The sequence below is a fragment of the Pteropus alecto genome, unplaced genomic scaffold, assembly GCF_000325575.1.
Source record: "Pteropus alecto unplaced genomic scaffold, ASM32557v1 scaffold34, whole genome shotgun sequence".
NCBI classification, from domain to species: Eukaryota; Metazoa; Chordata; class Mammalia; order Chiroptera; family Pteropodidae; genus Pteropus; species Pteropus alecto.
In genome coordinates, this window is record NW_006435763.1 from 4,375,142 (window position 1) to 4,394,959 (window position 19,818).

The 19,818-nt window shown below is 45.4% G+C and overlaps 1 protein-coding gene across 1 annotated transcript in view; it reads left to right on the plus strand.

Moving 5' to 3' along the window:
• Positions 1-19,818, plus strand: part of CUNH16orf45 (chromosome unknown C16orf45 homolog) — a 90,672-nt gene that overhangs the window by 51,405 nt on the left and 19,449 nt on the right. The gene's annotated exons all lie outside the window — the stretch shown is intronic.

The following is a 19,818-nucleotide window of genomic DNA, read 5'->3' on the forward strand; positions in this document are numbered from 1 at the left end:
ACACTGCCTGTCAGCGCCCGAAAAAAACTCCTCCACTCTAAGAAGCAGCAACATCCCACCTTCTGGGAGTAGCTAGGCACCTTTCACCTACTCTCTTAACTCCATAGGCTGGTCCTGGGATAATCCCATTATGCAGATGAGGAGCCGGAGGCTCAGAGAAGCTCAGATAACACAGATAGGCAAGCTCAGGGCCTCCCAGCTACTAAACAGGTGAGTTAGGGTTCAGATCTTGCTCTTCCTGCTTTCAGAACCCCTATTCTCGTGACGACATTGTACGCATGACCTTCTTTCTCGCCCCAGGAGATGGACTGCAATATTAACAGCTGCCCTGTGTGCAGCTTTCTGCATGGGCTGGATGGACCCTGTGCTAAAAGCACATGCACAGTCCCTTCTCACAGGAGCCCTTAGAGGAAGGTTCTAGAACATCCCCACTTTACAGATAAGAAACGTTCTCCTGTTGACCTGGGAATCAGATAGACTAAAATGGGAGTGTTTGGAGGCAATCCCTCCCTCCCCATGTTTTTTTGTTTTATTTTGTTTTTGTTTTTCAAAAGAACTCCAAGGATTAGTTTTGTGGGAGAAGCATCAGCTCAGGATTGGACCAGATGACTTTGAGATGTCTGAGGGTTACCCAGGTTGAGAGGAGCGGCAGGAAGTTCTGTGTCTGAGTGTGAAGTGTAGGGGAAGCCACTGCCCCAGACATAGAGACTTAGGGCTCACTGCATATTGGGTACAAGGAATAGGTACAGTCCTCCCACATAAGTGAGCAGACAAAAACAGCGACGCCTCAGCATCGGATCCGGGGAATGCCAAAATCTCCATGCTGCTCTTTATGGATGGAGTCAGGTGACATGGGAAAGCCAACTCTCAAAGTTTTGGTGAAAGACATGGAATAACTAAGAGATTAGTGGCAACAAGAACGCTTGGGATTATCGCGGTTTATAAATAACATCCACTATATACATGAGAATCAAAAGTCTTCCTCCGCCATTCTGTCTTTCATTCTAATTTGTGGAAATGGCTTACGTTAATAGTATGAATTTTGATTAATTCTGGTGGATAGTTTTACGGCTATTCTTCCGTGTCTTAACATATGGACATGAGTCAGATGTACTAACTCCCCCTTATAAAAGATGATTAAATTAGTACCTGGGTCTTACTTTTGCATCCGTTTTCTATTTTTCTATTTGCGATTTTCACTTTCTGTGTTCTCAAAGGGTATAGCACTTACTATATTCAGTTCTAAAACTATTATTAAGCTACTGTTCTTATCCATAGCTTGTTTCTAACATTAAGAACACATCAGTGGCATTTACAATACCCTCCCTGTGTTTTAAAAGGAAGGAAGACAGAGAACATGAGTTCTGCTTTAAGGTACAGAAGACTGTGGGCTCGAGAGGGGCCAGAGGTTGCTTTTTCTGCCACAGGAACAAAGGCTGTCTCTTTGCATGCACCGACCTTTGCATCTCGTGCGGGTGTGTGTGCATACGCGCATGCATGCATTATCCCCAGCATCTGGCACGTAGCAAGTGCTCATTGACAAGGATATGCAACATGTTAGCTCTAGCTCTTGGCCAGGCACTTCACTAAGCTCTTGACTTGTGACCTCCCTGAATTTTCTTGTCACGCCATGAGTCTGACCACTTAGGGGAAAATGCCAACAGTAAACACTGGAATAAATAAAATTATGCAAAGGATACAGAAGGATGTCAGTGTAGTCAGGATACAGAGTGGGGCTCAGAGACATGTTCCATGGAAGGAGACAGCTTCTAGGCCCCCAGGAGCCTCACCAGCGGCCTGCAGACAGCAGTAGATGATGATGACAGCTCCCCCAGGCCCAGCTTAGTACAGAATGAAGCCTCACCCTGAGGTCCACCCACCTCGTCAATCTCAGAGGTGCATGATGGACTCTGAGATGGCCAGGGTAGAGATCACAGCCCATTCAGACCTGGGCAAAAGCCTCATCCATCATCCTTGGCCTCCCAGGCTAACAGGCTGTGTGTGGACTATTCTTGAATTCGGGTTCCTGGTTATTTCTCAGAGCCAGGCCCTTGCATAGCTATAGAGCTTATTGTGCAGGTGTGTCCTATTCTTGTTTATATTTTAGAAAAGAGAGAATTAGAGGTTAAGAAATTTGCCCAAGTTTGCCATAGCTAACAAGTAGCCAAGCTAGGATGCAGTTTGGCTTGAGTATTTATTAAATGAGTAGACGAGGGGAGGAAGAAAAAATGGAAGGAAGGAGGGAGGGTAGGAAGATGGAAGGAAGGAGGGGAAGGAAGGAAGCTCTGAATATATCTACCAAGACAATTCCTTAAAGAGTGTAAGCTTCATGAGGGCCGGAACCATCCATTTTCCCAGCACCTTAAACAGTGCTCAGCACCTATTAGGCAATTAATATTTGTTGAGTGTGTAATAAATTATTCTTTCACTTCACACTCCATTCATACCCTAACAAATTCCCTTCTCTCTCTCTCTCTCTCTCTCTCTCTCTCTATCTCTCTCTCTCTCTCTCTCTCTCACTTACACACACACAAAAACAAACACACACACAAACACACACAATTATAGCTATGTGAGGAAACGGATGTGTTAACTAACCTATTGTAGTAATTATTTCTCGATATGTACATATATCACACGACCCTTGGCATAGGGTAAGAAGGAAATAGATTTTCAGATCATGCTGAGCATTCACTGGCTCGGGCGAGGAAACTCTGAGTGACAGGAATGTGGCAGCCCTTGGCTGAAACAGTCTCAGTAACTATAGCTGTAATAATCAGGATAAGATTAGTTTTGTCACACCTGCTCTGAAGTAATCATGTTAATACCCATCAGCTCCCATGGAGAGCATGTGAGTCAGACGGTATTTCATGGTCCAGGGTGTCTTCTCACGTTCACAGTCTCCTGCTGCGTTGACTCTTTTAAGAGCAGGTGTGATGACTGCTGCCCCAGCACCCCCAATGTGTAGCATTATTCTTTCATGAGTTTCCTTTTCTCGTCTTGACCTTTCTGCTAGTTCCCCCGTCCTCTTGACAAGATGGCGAGGAAGCAGAAGAGGGTGATTTTCCCATTCCCAGGCAACTAGTGAGAACGCACAAGAAGTAGATCCAGGGGTCATCTTGGCTCTCCCATGTGCTCGGTCTGTGACCTCGGGCACATGACAGAGCGCAAGAACGGCTGTTTACCAAGGGCACTGATATGCCACACACATGCCACATGCATGGCGCACATTGGCTCACTTAGTTTATTAAATCATCAGAAGAACCCTGATGTGTGGGGTTCTATTCCTTCTACTTTACGGATGAGAAAACTGACATTAGAGGCAAAATAACTTGTTCAAGGTCACCAACTGGTAGGAGGCAGAACCAGTTGTCTGTCCTGAAGGCAGAGCCTTTAACCCTAAGCTAGTTTACTATCTTTGTTCCCAAAACAAGGACCCCTTTTCTCTTTGCCCAGCTCTTGTAGATCGTAAAGACAAACTCCTGGTTGGATGCCTGTGGTCCCACATTGGATTTTGTCTTGTAGGCCATCTTGAATTAAGCGTAGTGGAAACAGAAAAGGTTCTGCTGGGTTGGGTCTTGGGCTTTTCTGTACTCTTTCTCTAGAGATAAATGATTTATCTGGAGCCTAAAATGCTGAGCTCCAACTTGGAAAGTTAAAGTTTGCAAGTCAACCTGCTGAGAATTTGTTCTAGTGTCCAATTCCTGTCAGGGTCTTTAGGGACCATAATAGTCAGTGGTCACTGAGCCCTTCCCACAGGCCCAGCCCTGTGCTAAGCCCATCACACACATGATTATATAACGTACCAACAGTGCTTACTAATGAAAGAATGAATCGGGAGCACCCCCAGCGTACCTGCCCTGAATAAGGCCCACGAGGTCAGGTTCAGAGAAGGGTGACGAGGGACCCTGGCAGACACATGTCCCTGCTCTGCACACCCAGTGCACCTTCTCTCATTGTCTACTTGGTGCAGAGAGATCGCCCTCTTGAACTGTGGTAATTTTATGAGCTTCATTTGAACGAGTCACTACACTCCTCAGTATCACGAAACCGCCTCTGCAATAGGCATCAAATGTCCGTGAGATAAAGCTTGATGGCTGCTTCGTTGTATCCTTGACCCTCCCTGACGCCCACCTCCTGGTCCCTCCCGCTGCTGCCCCATCTCCATGCCTCTCCCCATCCTGTCCTTTGGAGGCTGTCAACAACCTCAGACTCATTTTCTCACCCTAATTCCAGCAGTGAATCACACCGTTAAGCTTTTCATAACTCCTCCTGCAGTTGCCAGCCTCAACTCTCCTGTACCCTCTGTACATCCCGGTCCTGCTGTTTATCTGGGTTTCAGATAATTAGATATCTTTGGCCTCTGAACGGCGATGGGGGTGGAGGTGGAGGGTTGGTTATCTTCATTTAACACCCGCTTGCCGGATTTTCATAAAAGAGATAGCGTGCTCTGTCTCTCAGTTTGCTCTGGGCAGTGGTGGCTTTTAATGGGCGAGAGTCGGAACCGAGCAGGCAGGGGAGGTGGGCATGAGAAGGACAGCTTTCAGGAGCACAGCCCTTGAGTTCTAATGTTCCCAGGGCCTGAGTATGGACCACAGTGACTTCATTTTATTAAGAAGTACCAAATATGGTGAAGAGGTCAGGCTCTTGAACCTGACAGAGATTCAGGGTGGGGTGGTAGAAAGTGCCCAAGCCGTCAAAAGCAGCTTTTTGAATACTTGCAGTGCTGGGCAGTGGTCTGTGTGTTTTATGTACGTTGATTCATCAACTACGACAACCACATAGGCAGCCGCTACACCTACAGATGAGGAAACAGAGGCACAGAGAGGTCAAGTAACTTGCCCAGGGTTGCACAGGTTCCGTTAAATAGCAGGCAGTGGTAGAAACCAGGTATTCTGGGTCCAGAGTCCATGATGTCAACTGCCGTGCTACTGGGTCTGTCAATTAGTTTCAAAGCCCAGCCCTACTTCATACCAACTGTGCGGCTTGCGGAAGATCTTTTGTCCTGTTCCATCTTCAGTTTTCCCCACCTGTATGATGGGACAGTGACATTTCCCTGGTGGTGTCGTAGCAAGGGAGGAAAAGAGAGGACACATGTGGAAGTGGGTGGCTCTTTCCAGGAAGTAAGCAAATTCCCTTCCCTCCTTTCACTGTTAACAGTGTGCGGTGAGGGAGAGGAGGGAATCCGGAAGGCTTGGTCACCTCCGCGGAAAGCCCAGAAGATGCTCCTCTCCATGAGAAGTTGGGGAGTGACTCTCAGCCATCAAGTCTAGCTCTACCCTGGGGCCTTGACTTTTTATTATTACATTATTATTATTAATTATAAAAAAATTTACACACCTGCCTTTTTCTTTTCCCTCCAACGAAGTGATCATTATGAAGCCTGTTAGGAAAAGCTTCCAGCCCAGGGCAAAATGAAGCATGTATGTTTATGTAACTTGACATATCTCAGCGGTACTCGGGAGTCCTGTGTCACTCTGGTTGTACTCTGGGTTTTAAATAGCATCTCCTAAGAACAGGTCATTGTCGCCAGAGCCACTGCACATATCAGGTGGGAAGAGATGCCTTCATTTGAAGAAAATGTAAAAAGCACTTTGTCTTGGACAAAATATGCAACGTATTCGAAGAGTTGGGGGGTGAGAGAGAGGAAGGAGGCCTCAAGGGAAGAGGAGAGGGGTGGAGAGACTAGAGAGAGGAGAGAGGATGGAGACTATTCCGGGTGAGACCTCTGGCTGGAAGGACCCTCCTGAATTCCTAAGCATACTGGGATGAGGGTAGGGATTTGGGCTGATCGAACGGAGAAGAAAGACATGTCTGCCACTGGCCCAGCTTCTGCTGCTCCAAGTTGCCTTTCTCAGTCAGAACAAGCTTCAGGAGAGAAAATTCTTCTCTCTGGGAGCTCTGTCTTACCATAAATTTATTTCATGCTCTTGGCTCCAAGGATCCGCTCTGAAACTGTTGCATTCCAGTGAGCTGGAAGGGAAATCACCATATGAGCTCTTGTGATGGTTAATGTTATGTGTCAACTTGACTGGGCCAAGAAGTGCTCAGATATTTGGCCAACCATTATTCTGGGTGAGTCTGTGAGGGTGTTTCTGGATGAGATTAACACTCGGATCTGTAGACTGAGAAAAGCAGACTGCTCTCCCCACTGTAGGTGGGTCTCATCCGATCCGTTGAAAACCTGAATAGAACAAAAGGGCTGAGTAAGAGGGAACTTTGCCTGCTTGACTGCATGAGCAGGGGCATCGATCTTTTCCTGCCTTTGGACTTGAACTGAAAAATCAACTCTTCTTGAGTCTTGAGCCTGCCGGCTTTTGGTCTGGAATGTACACCATTCTCTCTCCTGCATCTCCAGCTTGCCAACTGTAGGTCTTGGGATGTCTCCTTAATCCTATGAGTCAGTTCCTGATAATAAGTCTCTTTATATATTTAGGTAGCCTCTTGGTTCTGTTTCTCTGGAGAACTCTGACTAATACAGCCTTGTTTATTCCCAGAAATTTCTGTCTGAATACTTTATCTGGCTAGCACAGACCTAGGAGGTTGAAGGAGACTGATAAAGAGGGGTGGGGGGAACCGGCTCACTGCTCTGGAAAAACGGTTTGGCACTTTATTACCTAGTAACGATGAACATGCACTTCCTCTACAACCAACACTTTCTCTCCTGGGCATTTCCTGGTCTATATAATTGGGTAGGTACCAGCCTTGTGTGGCTATTTCAATTTAAATTAATTAAAGTTAAATAAAATTTAAAATGCAAGCCTAGCCACATTTCGAATGCTCATTAGTCAGCTGTGGTTTGTGGGGATCCACTGGAAAGCAAACTTTTTGGTAGAACATTTCCACCATTGCAGAAAGCTCTGTTGGGCAGCACTGCCCTAAAGAAATTCTCACACATCGGGAGGCATATTCCAGAATGTTCATAATAGCCTTGTTAGTAAGACCAAAAACTGGAAATTCAAATGTTTATCAGCAACAGAAAAGGACAAACCAGCTGTGCTCTAATCATACCCTGGAATACTATATAGCAGCAAAAACTGAATAGGCTACGGGCATTAACACAGGTGAATCTCAAAAACAAGATGTTGCACAAAAGATTTATGTGAAGGTCAAAATATGTAAAACTAACAAATACAATATGCAGGCATTCATGCAGTATCTGTCTTGTTGAACACAAACATATTTTAAAGGGAAAAATGCTAAGAAGTAGCGGTGGGTAGAGAGTATGATTTTCTGATGCCTTCACTGAAATGTCTCAGATACATCAAACTAAGTATGTCCAAGTTCAAGCTCATGATCCCCCTGTCCCCTCCCGTCCCCTCCATCCATCCCCTCCAAATTTAGCAAATGACCCAGCAGTGCCATCTACTCATCGAAAACCCAAATTCCAAAATTAGACGCCATCCTTGACCACCTGCCATATTCAATTCGTCCCTGAATCATGTGAGTTTTACTTCCTCAAACAGTTTCCCACTGTCCACTTTTCTCTATCTCTATGGCCACCATCCAATTACACATTTCTATTTCTGTCTCAAGAACCAACCTTGCAGGCAGCCCTAGAGAGCTTCCCAAAATGCCAATCAGACCATAGTCCCCAGCTTTAAACACCAGAATTTGTTAGAATTCCCTTCTCTTCCCTTCCCTTCCTTTCCCTTCCCTTCCCTTCCCTTCCCTTTGTCATCCATTCTCCACCTGGCACCCCCAACCCTGCTCTCCAGTCCCACGGCCCCCACACTCCAGACCCCCTCCTGCCATGGGGACCTTTTTGTCCTTTTGTTCCCTCTGTCTGGACCCTCTGCTTCTTCCCACCTCCTTTGCCTGGTTAACTCTCCCTCTCCCTCCAGGACTGAGATCCACGGTCACTTCCAAAGGGAAGCTTCCCAGAACTTCCCAGTCTGTGTCCCGTCCTAGCTCTATAACCGTGATCCTTTCCTTAGAAACCTGTCCTTTCGTTTATAAATCTGTGTTCATTGGTGTGAATGAATATATGCTCCACATCTGTCTCCTACTGGATGCTGGCCTTGATGAGGGCAGACACGGAGCTGTTTTTACTCCCAGGAATGTCGGCTGCACCCAACACATGGCCAAACTCAGAGTCGGCGCTCAGTGAATATTTACCTAATGAATGAGCAAGAGTTCATCTTTCAGCTTTTCCCAGTGCCTGACCCATTGCAAGGGCTCCCCAGGAGCTGAGTCCGGGTAGTGAGGGCTGCCTGGCCCTCTGATGGTTAGGGTACATTGTGGAAACAGTCTATAGTATTCCTACAGAGTGACAGTGTGACATGCCAGCTTGCAGTGTAGACACTTTACTAAGTGTATGGGTTTCCTGTGGCTGCTGTAGCAAACTACCACAAAGTTGGTATCGTGAAACAACACATATACTTACTCTCTGGTTTTGGAGGCCAGAAGTCAAATTGGTTTCACTGGGCTAAAATCGAGGTGTCAGAGGGACCACGCTCTCTTCTGGAAGCTACAGGGGAGAATCCTTTTTCTCAATCTTTCCAGCTTCTAGATCTTTCCTTGGCTTGCGGTCTCTTCCTCCATCTTCAGAGATAGCAGAGTAGAATCTCCAAATCTCCCTCTGACATCATCGCATCTCCTCTCTTCTGTGTCAAATGTCCCTCTGTCTCCCTCTTTTGAGGACACTTATGATTACATTCAGGGCCTACCCTGGATAACCCAGCATAACCACCCATCCTCAAGATCCTTAATTTAATCACATCTGCAAAGTCCCTTATGCCATGCAAGGGATTAGACGTAGATATTTTTGAGGAACATTATTCAGCCAACCACATTAAGTGACTATGGCAATTCATTGAAGAGCTAAGCGTAATGACAGACTCTCAGTGACAAGTGACAGAGATGGCCACCGTGAGGCTGAGCAGAGGGGAAGGCAACACATCCTGTGTAGAGAACATGCACTGCTTCATCTTATGCTGAGTTGAGTTGTCATTATTCTTTGTACATTGGCCTGACAGGGAAGGGTTTTCCCATATTTTTTTCTTGTTTCTGGAAAATTGCTGATTCGCGTGGCAGCAGAGGATGAGAAGAGCTTGTCCTTATCGCTTGCTGGTCTCACTTGATGGCTCAGTTCTTTGCTCTGCGTTTAGTCCAGAATCAGATAATGCTTGCCAGGACCTCATTTCCACATTCCTCTTCAGATAAGATCCAGCTCTCTCTTGATATTTCTAGAACAGGGTGCTCACAGAGAAATGGAAGGGGGGAAAAATCCAAACAGTTTAGCAGATATGCCTTGGTGTTTTGTTTTTATACAAGCATGGCTGGCCCCAGTCGCTCATTAGGACAATATCCTTATTTACACCTTTCACTTTATTGAATTGGCTGCTGTTCACTGAGTGATCAGTTACATAGATCTTTTCTTCCTGGAATTCTGGCCCACTCTTGGTCCTCTGTCCTCAGCTCCCTATAATCCTCCGGGGTTTTGAATTAGATTAGGTCACTCTAAGCCACTCCTGATTGGGATTCTGCCAAAAAAATGTCCTAGTCTCTGACGGGGTTACTTTCTAATAAAAAGAGAAACCTTCACTTGCTCCACGTTAGATTACACTTAGCTTTGAATTCTAGCTCTGCCATATACAGGCTGTGTAATCTCAGACAAACGTCTTGACCTCTCTGAGCCTCGGTGGCCTCATCTGTCAAATGAAGGAGCATCCAATATCTCAAAGAGTAGTTATGTGGAATAAAAGAGATCATATATCTTAAGTGCCCAGCCCAGTGCCTACCACAATGTAAAGTGCTCATTAAACGTTGCTTTCCTTCGGAAAGAAATTGAGTTTGGAAATTAACAGATGCATTTGTAAAAGCAGACATTGGGCCCAGGCTCTTGGATTTTGGTAGTAGGTTATTTTGAAGAGGGGCCCAGGTGAAGGGAGGAGATTGGAGAGTGGAGCGAAGGTCTCATCCATGACAAGGATGTAAGACTGGAGAGGAGAAGGCTCAAGGGGCACCTGAGATCTGTCTTGAAACACATGAAGGACTGTCCTGTGGAGAAGGGAGTTTTTATTTTTTCTTTTACGTGCAACTAGAACCAATGCACAGATGCCACAGTGAATCAGACTCCTGTCTCAGGATGAGAGAGGCTTTTCCAAATACTTGCAGCTATAAAAAGTTGGAATCTTGAGATGTCATGAGTTTTCATTCCTTCATTCATTCAACAAGCATCTGTGATATAATTACCATGTGCTGGGTCCAGGGAATGCAGCAATGACCATTACAGATGAAGGCTCTGCCCCATTGAAGTCCAGGAGAAGAGACAAAAGCTGGATGACTCCTGCATGATAGACGGAAGCTTCAGATGGGCGATGGGTGGGAGGGCAGGTGCTGAGATGCTATGGTCAACCGTTAGTTTATTTCTCGAACACTTGTATGTGCCAGGTACAATGCTAAACTTTTTATATGGGGCCCCTGATCTCATCTTCATAGCAATCTGATGAAGCAGATACTATAATGAGGCAGACACTATTATAAGCCACATTTTAATGATGAGGAAATTGAGTTTCAATGATGTTAAAAGATTTGCCCAAAATCGCCTAGCTATGAATTAGTAGGGCTAGGATTCTAACTCCAGCAAGTGATCTCAGGGCCTGACTCTGCTGTGTTCACCCAGTGCCGATCATTACCTCCTCACCCACTTCTCCTCCTTCGAGAACCAGCCCCAGTCATGTGGGGGCGGGGGGCAGGATTCCCACTTCTCTCAAGTCCCTCCTCTAGGCCAGAGCTGATTGGTCCAGATTGGCTTAGTCTGGGCCAACCAGAGTCTGTCTCCTGGGCTACAGGGAGACTGGCCAGTTAGGTGCTGGGAGATTTGTAAACCAAAACAATGGGTGAGTAGAGAAACCAAGACAGTGGGTGTCTTTGGAGGGAAGGACAGCACAGATGCCTCAAGAGTAGCAAACAAGGGAAACTGTGGACCCCAAAAGCAGAGAATGAACCTGGCCATGACGTTCCTATTCCAGTCCCAGGCAGTCCAGCAGACCTGGGTCTGTCCACAAGACACTATCTGAGTATCGGACCCTCTCCAGACCCTTGGAGAAATAAATGCCCTCCACCCATGTTGCCACAGCCTGGAGAAATCTAAAATCCATCACTAAGATGTCTGCGAATTTCCAGGGGTGTCTATTCTCAGGTCCTCTTGGCACCTAGGCTTGATTTCCTGGGTCCTGTATCCTCACGCCATGTGCATATGAAACTCATATGCTTGCTTCACCAGTTTCCATAACAACAAAACAAAATAAAGCCCTCTGTTGTTCCCACAGGTCATTAGAGTCAGAGAACTAAGGAACACGAAAAGGGTCGCACTGAGCCCGTCACGGCAAACAATTTTAAAATCCACATTTGGCACATCGGGCTAACAGGGTCCTTTCTACCACCCTGTACCAGGCGGTTTCTTTTTTCTTTGCCTTTTTCCATATACAGGGCCGAATCTCATCATCTTCCTTGCTCTTCTCCTTTATCTCAACTCCCCCCATTCCAAGAAGACACATTCCTCTCCCTGTTTTATGCAGAGCAGGTTCACCCTCTTCTAAGAAGCCGTGGCATGCCTTCGGGGTCCACTACCCCAGGTATTTGTCAAGGTCCGAGTCTAAGCAAAAAACCATTTCTTTCCCAAGATAAATTTGAGTGCCAGCTGTTAAGGTAATACTATTTCCCCTCATTTCCTTTCACCTTTATTAAACTACCTTTTTATCGAGCGAGCTTGAGTAAATTTCTATTCCATCTAGTCTGTGTAGGAATGTTCTATTGAAAACGTAGCTGCTCTGAGAACTCTGTTTCCCAGAATCCCTTTCGCTGCCTGCTTCCAGGTTAAAGGTGAGCGGTCTGAGAGGCAGAGGGGAAGCAGCACTGTTTATTCTTTGAGGGCTACCATGGTTAGATGTGGAGGTAACTGGAGAGGACCTCAGAGGTTCCAGCTGGTCCTCACTCTCTCCTCCACTGCCCATCCAGCCCTGTCTTCCTGACCTCCAGCCCTGGTGACCAACCTGGAAGCCCCACATCTTCTAGACACTTGGCAGACAAGGCAACAGCCTCCTACAGACCCACTTACCTGCTCCCCGTCTGGAGCCCCGCCATGCCAGCTACACATGCCTGACTTATCTGAGCAGCCTGCTGGTGACTGTGCTGCTCCTCACCATGCCAGCTCCTCCCATGGTTGTGGAAGTCCTGATTCCTGTAACACATCCTTCGCCCCATAGCTCGGGTGGTTCTGCTTCCCCAGCTGAGTCCTGATGGATAGCAGCCAGAGGCAGTGAAACTTGTCCATTTTGCACCAAGCTGGCATTCCCCTAAGACCACTGGTTCTTAATTTTGATTCATCTGGAGTCAAGGAATCATACTGGAATCACCTGGAGAGCTTTAAAAGAAAATGCTGATGCATGGGTCTTACTCCCAGAGTTTGATTTAATTGGTCCAGGGTATGGCCCGGCCACTGGGAGTTTTCAAAGCAGTTGGGACGATCTCCCCCCCATCCCACCCCCCATTGCACAGACATCCCCTTGCCTCTTCCATGGTGTCCATCAGCTGCTTACAGATGACTCATCTTACTTTTCACATTTTTTTCTTGATTAAAATTGGCCTCAGATAGAAGATATAAAATCTGCCCTGTGTTGGCCTGATGCCTTGCATAGCAATAGGTACCTTTCCCTCCTGTAGCTTAGAATCACAATGATATGTGTTTGTGGTCTCCCATGACGAGAGATGCCGTCTGTTGTCTTCATCATCACATCCATTATTGAAATCCATTGATTAAGTCTTTAATTGATCCTGGTGCTATGTTTACTAAGAAAATTATAATGATGAGCTTTTTGAAAGCTTATAACCAGAAGCAGAATTTATAATCGTTTGGCAATGATCACTTTCAATTCACTCCATTGACCGCCTGTTCTTGACCTCTAAAACCCAACACATGGTCTTTTTTTTTTTAAAGCAATGGTTTCTGGATCCAGGTGGTGCCAAATGTATTCCCAGCTCTACCACTAAACAACAGTACAAACTTTAAGCCTCAGGTCCCTCATCTGTACAAGTACTGCAATAACAATTCACACTTCATAGAGATGGAGTGAGGATTAAATGAGATAATGCAGGAAAAGAATTAGTATAGAGACCAGCTACCTTTAAGTACCCTCCTTATGTATGAGCCATGAGAATTCTTGGGTAAGTCCTCAACCTATGAGAGTTTTGGAGCTAGAATTTGAGCCAAGACAAAAATTGTTCACTTATAAAATGAGATCTAAATTACACTTTGAAAGCAGCACTTTAGAAAAACCTCTGAATAACCCGACGTTTTGGCTTGACCTGAGGTTTCCCCACGTGGAGTTCGGTGAGCTGTACCATATCGTGAAAAGGGAACTTGGCATCCTCCTTCTTCCTTGAAGATGGCGATTATCCACTGCTACCCCATGTTTCCAAGGATCTCGTGGCCTCTCAGGCCTGCCGTAACTGGCCTTGAGCTGTTCTGGCAGGGGGAAATCCCATCTGTTCCTAGAACAATTTACAGTAGGTCTGTTTCAGTCCGTGCTGCTCTGGTGATTAAATTCAGGGAGACTTGCTTAAGGCATTATTAACTGCCTGGAGGAGTCAGCCCTCTGGCCATCTGTAGTCTGCCATCGCTCTGTTTGGTTTTCCCTTGGGTCACACGAGCCATCTTGAGAAACCTCCAGTACCCCTCCACTTGTGCCCTGAACATCCTGAACCAGAAATACAGCCCGACCAAAGGATCCCCGTTGTGGCGGAAAGAGAATTAGACTTAGAAATGGGACCTGGGTTGAGATCTTGGCTGTGTGACCTGATGAGAGTCAGTTGGTCCAGTTTTTCCTACCCTGGGGTACACACTGGGTTGATTTTAGGTAGTATTTGGGAAAACATTAATGAACTTATTTTCATGTCTTTTAAGGAAATAATATTGGTTTTCTGTTTATAGTGCTATGAAAAGTTTCATATGAAAATTTTTTATATAAAAAATGAATCAATATAAAAGAAAATATTGAGTAAATAATAGTGGAGAGGGCATGAGACGGCAGACATTGCTATGGCGATATGCAAATAACTGATGGTTAGGAAACACTTACTTAGCCACACTGAACCTTCTGTCTTGCAAGGAGCATGTGACTATCCCCTTTGGCGGGTGGCAGAGGGAATCAGCACAGCCAGAGGCAGCACATATAGTGATTAAAAGTAAGGGCTTTGTCTGCATAAGAGTTAGTGTCTCGGCTGAAATGCTTTGCCAGCTGTGTGATCTTGGGCATATTACTTAAATTCTCTGAAACTTTGTGCGGTGTTTTCTGACACCACCATCAAATGACAACACCAAAACAATTTAGTAATGATTCTGATGTCCTTTATCCAAGGGACGACAACCCATGAGTTGGGGGAGTGCCGTGTTTCACAAGCAATGGGGCACTCTTCATGAAGGATTTGGGGCAAGAGCGAGTTTTATAGAGCAGCAGCATGGAAACAAGGCATGATTGGTTAGGAGGCTGGGACTCTCCTTACGAGGCTAACAGGCCCTATGTGGAGTGAAAGCCACAGCTGAGCTGGAGGATTGCGATTGGTGCGTGTTAGGTTTCCTTGACAGGTGTAAGAGCAGGCTGACAGGTTTAGATCTGTGACATGGGCCAGGCCACTGAGGTGGCCCCCGTTTTGTGGGCCCCAATATAGAAATGAACTTTATCACCACTCTGACACCAAAGGCGGTTTTCTTCCAACACCAAATATGTGTTGTTTTGCCACACCAATTCTCTGACACCAACTGGATATCCAGTAATTCAGTTCAATCCCGACACTATCTACCTAGAGTTAGGGCTTCATCCTATTAGTTTCAGGGCTCACTCCCACGAGACTGCCCTCACTTCAGATACCAATCTCAAGTCCTGGGCCATCCACACTTCTGCCCAGCCAACTACAGATTTGGGGTTTCCATGAATTGTACATTTTGTCCAGTCGAAAAGCTAACCCTAAAGGTGATGGTTTTATTGCTGAGAGGCTGTTAACCAGCTTTCTACCTAATCCAGCACTTTTATTCTAAGATTGTTATTAAAAAATGCCAATGAATCCGGTTCCTTAAATGCTCTGAGAGTGAGGTTTAGCATCTTACTGGTTCCCTCCTTAATGGCTTCAATTCCCTATTTGTACGAGTCACCTTTTTAAATTTTGAAAATATGCTTCAGCATGATCATCATAGCACCAGGTCCCAGAGAGTTCCCTGTGCCCATAATTTAGTTCAGCGAGCATTCTCGGAGAACTTCTGTGTGCCAGGCACTGCACTGGGCACTGCAGGGAAGATGAAAATGGGTAGGACTGATCCCTGGAATCAAGGATTTTATAATTACTTATGGGGAGATAGGAAACATGTAAATTAGTTCTTCCACTATGAGACCCAGCACTCACAGCGAGGCCAAAGTGTTTTCCTGTTAAACATCAACAATTTTGCCTACTGCCTGCATCATTCAAGGCTCTGAGACTGTGATCGGTCAAGATAACAACAAGACTGCTTCACAAGTGTGTCTGAAAGCAAATAAAGTCGTGAATATTGTCCAAACCACAAAAATGACCAAGCATCTCTGTATCTTGGCCCACATGAGTGACTGCTGCTTCTTTACCTTCACTTAATAGGTAAGAATTATTAAGATGCCCTATCAGAGAATCACCCTACTTCCTGACAACATTCATTCCAGAGTCAATGCCCTCTTTCTTTAAACTATCCCCCAAAGCATACAACACAAGCCCAAATCCTGTAGTAAGTCCTTTCTAACACCTTCTCACTGATATCTTTCTGTCCAGAACTAAATTGAGGGGCAAGCTAGCCAGGTACCAATCCATAGATGGTACTTCAGACTCACTAAAGTGACATAAGATGGAGAAAATTGTCCCCATCAGCGCTTTTCTCAGAGGGAAGATTTGTGTGGTTGGCAGGAGCCATTTGCGAGAGAAGTTTGTTTTGATTAGGGTACTTGGATGAAAGCAACAGAAATCAACTCTACCTGACTAAGGCACAAAAGAGGACTTATGGGAAGGCTAGAGGTTGGGTAGGGTGGGATCGGAGCTCATAGAACCAAAGAGAGTCTGAAGGGCCAGGTGTGGAAAATGGGTAGGAATCAAGAGGGCTCCCGAGTCTGGCCACAGGACATCACCGCCATTGTCACTGGCACCACAACTCCAACCTCACCATCCTTTCCTCTCTGTGTCATTTACTCAGTGGTCAAGGTCTTGGGCAGGAGCTTCTGGTGGGCTGATCCTGGGGAAGGAGAGGTGCTCCCTTTTTAAACTTCTCTAATAACGACTGGCACAATGAATGGTTCCCCCCAAACTAGAGCTTCGATACTGAGCCATGGAAAATCCCAACTTTTGTCCATTATAGGAGCAAGACACCTCCTCCTCCCACCAAGGGTCATGTGTGGATAATAACAGGTGGTCTCTAAACAGCCTTCTAAAGAAGGGCATATCCTGCTATCTGCAAGATTTTTTTTTTAAAGGTTATACTGAATTGGTATCAGTGCTGAATTTCATGGAATGATAAGGGAGAGGCATCATGCTGCCTTAGTTTGGGCACCCAAGTCAGACTACTTGGATTAGTAGCTAGGCTTCACCATTTGACTAGCTGTGTGATTCTGGTTGAGCAACTTAGCCTCTCTGAGCTGCAGGATTTTCATGTGTAAAAGAGATGATCACATAATTCTTACCTTGAAGAGTTGTTATAATCCTTATAAGGATAGATTTAGATAAACTGTATAAAGCACTTAACGCCTAGCATATGGTAAATTCTGAATAAATAGTAGCTAAGATCATCATCATCATCACCGTCACCATCATCATCACCATCACCATCACCATCACCATCATCACCACCATCATTACCGTCATCATCATCATTATCATCACCACCACCGTGAATCTTTTTCTCACAGTGTTCAGCTTCTTTTCTAAATAAATGTTTAATAAACACTTAAAGGATATTGAAGAGGCACCCCTAAATTTGCCCACTTATCGATTCCAGTTAGTGATGTTAAATTTTCAGGAATCTTGCCAGCCCATTGTTAAAATGTTGGTAGCTCAAAACGTGCCATGGTGGGAGTATTTACACCATGGAATTTGTCAAATGCTACAAACCAAGGCTTTTACCTCCTTCCCCACTCCCAGCCAGTTGTTAAATGTTTTCCAGCAGCACCACTAATTATAATCCTGTCCTAGCTTTGGAGTATCCTTTAGAGGATTCTTGTTTCTTTATGGCTCACCAAACCCTAGGATCCTGCTCCCATATAAAGAAGGCCACTAATCAATGGTGCTGAGTAAACATGAGACAGATTTAAATTAATTTACTTATCATTAAAAGCAGATCTGATCCTGATGGTGCACTGAGTCTAATGGGAATTCTGGGTGGAGATAGTAGATAGCTCATGCTTGGAGCCTTGGTAGGAGCCGGGCTAAGCCCCTGGGTGGCTCAATCCGTGGTCTGTCCCAGAAGGAGTAGAGAGAGGGGCCGGGTAGCCTTTCCTGGAGTTTGGGACTTACAGATTGCATTTCAAAGCTTTTTTCCTTTTCAGTGTCTAGATGCTCCGTTGAAAGGAAGGGCAGCACTGTAATTCCTGTATAGGAGGGGCCTACGGCCAGCGATCTGGTCACAAGGAAGGATCAGGGGATTTATCTGAAAGCTGCGTTTGCAGTAGCAGGCCCAAAGTTTTTTACTGAGATTGGGTGGTACAGATCAATACGAATAGCATGGTTTTCTACCAAGTCTTTTACTTGTACTTCGCACAAAATTAAGGGAAATGCCATCGCTCATCTCAAAAGCATTTTTAAAACATTGAGGTGTTTTGAGGGCTAATAGAAACTATGAGACGGGGCCAAAGCCATCCCTCAAGAAAGCCCACACCTTGGCTCCTGACAGTGACGATGGGGCAAAGGATGGGGACACTGGGGTGGAAGCAGGTAACTTGGTATATCTGGGTAGCACCTGTAGCCAGTTTATTGTCGTGGCAGTTGTCGGGGCTCTGCAGTCAAACTGTCTTTTTTCACATCTCGCCTTCATTCTTTGCCAGCTGTGTGATCTTGGGCGATTTACTTAACCTCTCTGAACCTTCTGTAACATTTTGAGAATAACATCTGCCCTATCGAGTGTGAGCATTAAAGGAGATAGTATGAGGCCCAGTGCTCAGATGAATGGTAGCTTTTGTTAGTGTTGGCATGAGAGAGAGATGGATGTGGGAGCAGGGAGGGAAGGTTTGGGAGAGGAGATAGAGCACCCGCAGGAACTCAGCAGGTATTGGAGAATGGAAGGCACAGGAGGGCCCAAATGCTGAGAGAGCTCAGAATAGAAACTGTATTGATAGCAGCATGCAAAGCACGATCAGTTGAATTACAACGTTTAATTGGATTTCTTGGGGGGGGGCGTGACTCACTGCCTTTGATAGATGCTATTGCCCTCATGGAGTCTCTATCATGGGGGTTGAAAATTTTCCACCTGCACTTGTAGTCTTGAGACCTTGTTTCAATAACAATCCAGGACTGTGTGTACTCCATGCCCAGCTGCCGCCTGCCTCCCTTTCTTCATCGCATATTTACTGCGATGTGTCAGGCACGAGTGATGTGCTAGAACCACAGAGCGAAGAAGTGAAGTCCTTTAAAGGATGCACAGTCAGTTTAGGGAGAAACACAAGCGTCTAGATGATTATCAGGAGGCCTGGCTGTGGCATGAAAGGAGAGGAGACGACCTAGTCTGGGGACATCAGAAAGGCTCCAGAAGGGAATGCTAGGGTTGTCTCGAAGGCCTCATAGGAATTAGTCTGAGATGAAGGTGTTCTGGGATGCGAGAGGGAGTTAAAGGGAGCAAAGGCTTGAACGATGCAGATGAGGACTCACACGAGCTTGCAGATGGGCTGCTAGCCCAGAGATGAGGCTGACGAGCCATAGGCAAGGAGGGGCTTCTGCTGTGGCTACAGTGACTCAAGATTGGCCGTGTTCTCCTCTAAGTAAAGGGATGTCCCATGGTAATTTAAAATGAAAAACTTAAAAAAAATTTATCCAGATAAAGCATAAATATTGTGAAAAAATAAAATAAAATAAAATACAGAGAAGCAAATGAAAGAAATAAAAATTCCTTCACAATACTCATTGTAGTAGTTTGAGTGGAGTTTTGCTGTCTTTTTCCTATGCATATATCCTTTGCAAAATTGGATCAATATTCTTAACCAGGTTCTTAAAATATGCTTTATTCTCTCATATCAATAACATCTCTTCTGAGCATCATTTTAAATGCCTGTGTAGAATTTTGTTATGCATACATACCATAATTTATTTAAACAATCCTTTATTGCTGTTGGACATTTAGGGTGCTTCCAGTTTTTTGCTACTGCAAACGAGGCTACATCATGCATAGCTAAATCTTTGTGGTACCCTTAATTATCTCCTTAGGATGAAATCTGGGAAATGGGATCACTAAAGATGTTTTCAATGTTTTCAAGCCTCTTGATATATGTTCCCAAATTGTCCCCTACTTTCTACTCCCATTAGTCCACTGGCCATTTTTATTAATTCTCCATGGAGCTTTTCATTGCTGTCTTCTCAGACTCACCACATCACTAGAAACGTGTCAACTGAGGGCTCTTCAGTAGGAACGGAGAGGAACAAGGCTAAGAGTCTGGCCATTGTTCTAAACACTCCGGCTTGCAGAAGGCTCCCCTCCTCCACCAGCACAGAGCAGGCCCCTTGGCTGACATGTGCTTAGGAAACGAAGCTGATTTTGAAAGTCTGGCCTCTCTCTTCCTATAGGATTGCCAGAAAAAACACAGATCTGGATTTCAGATAAAC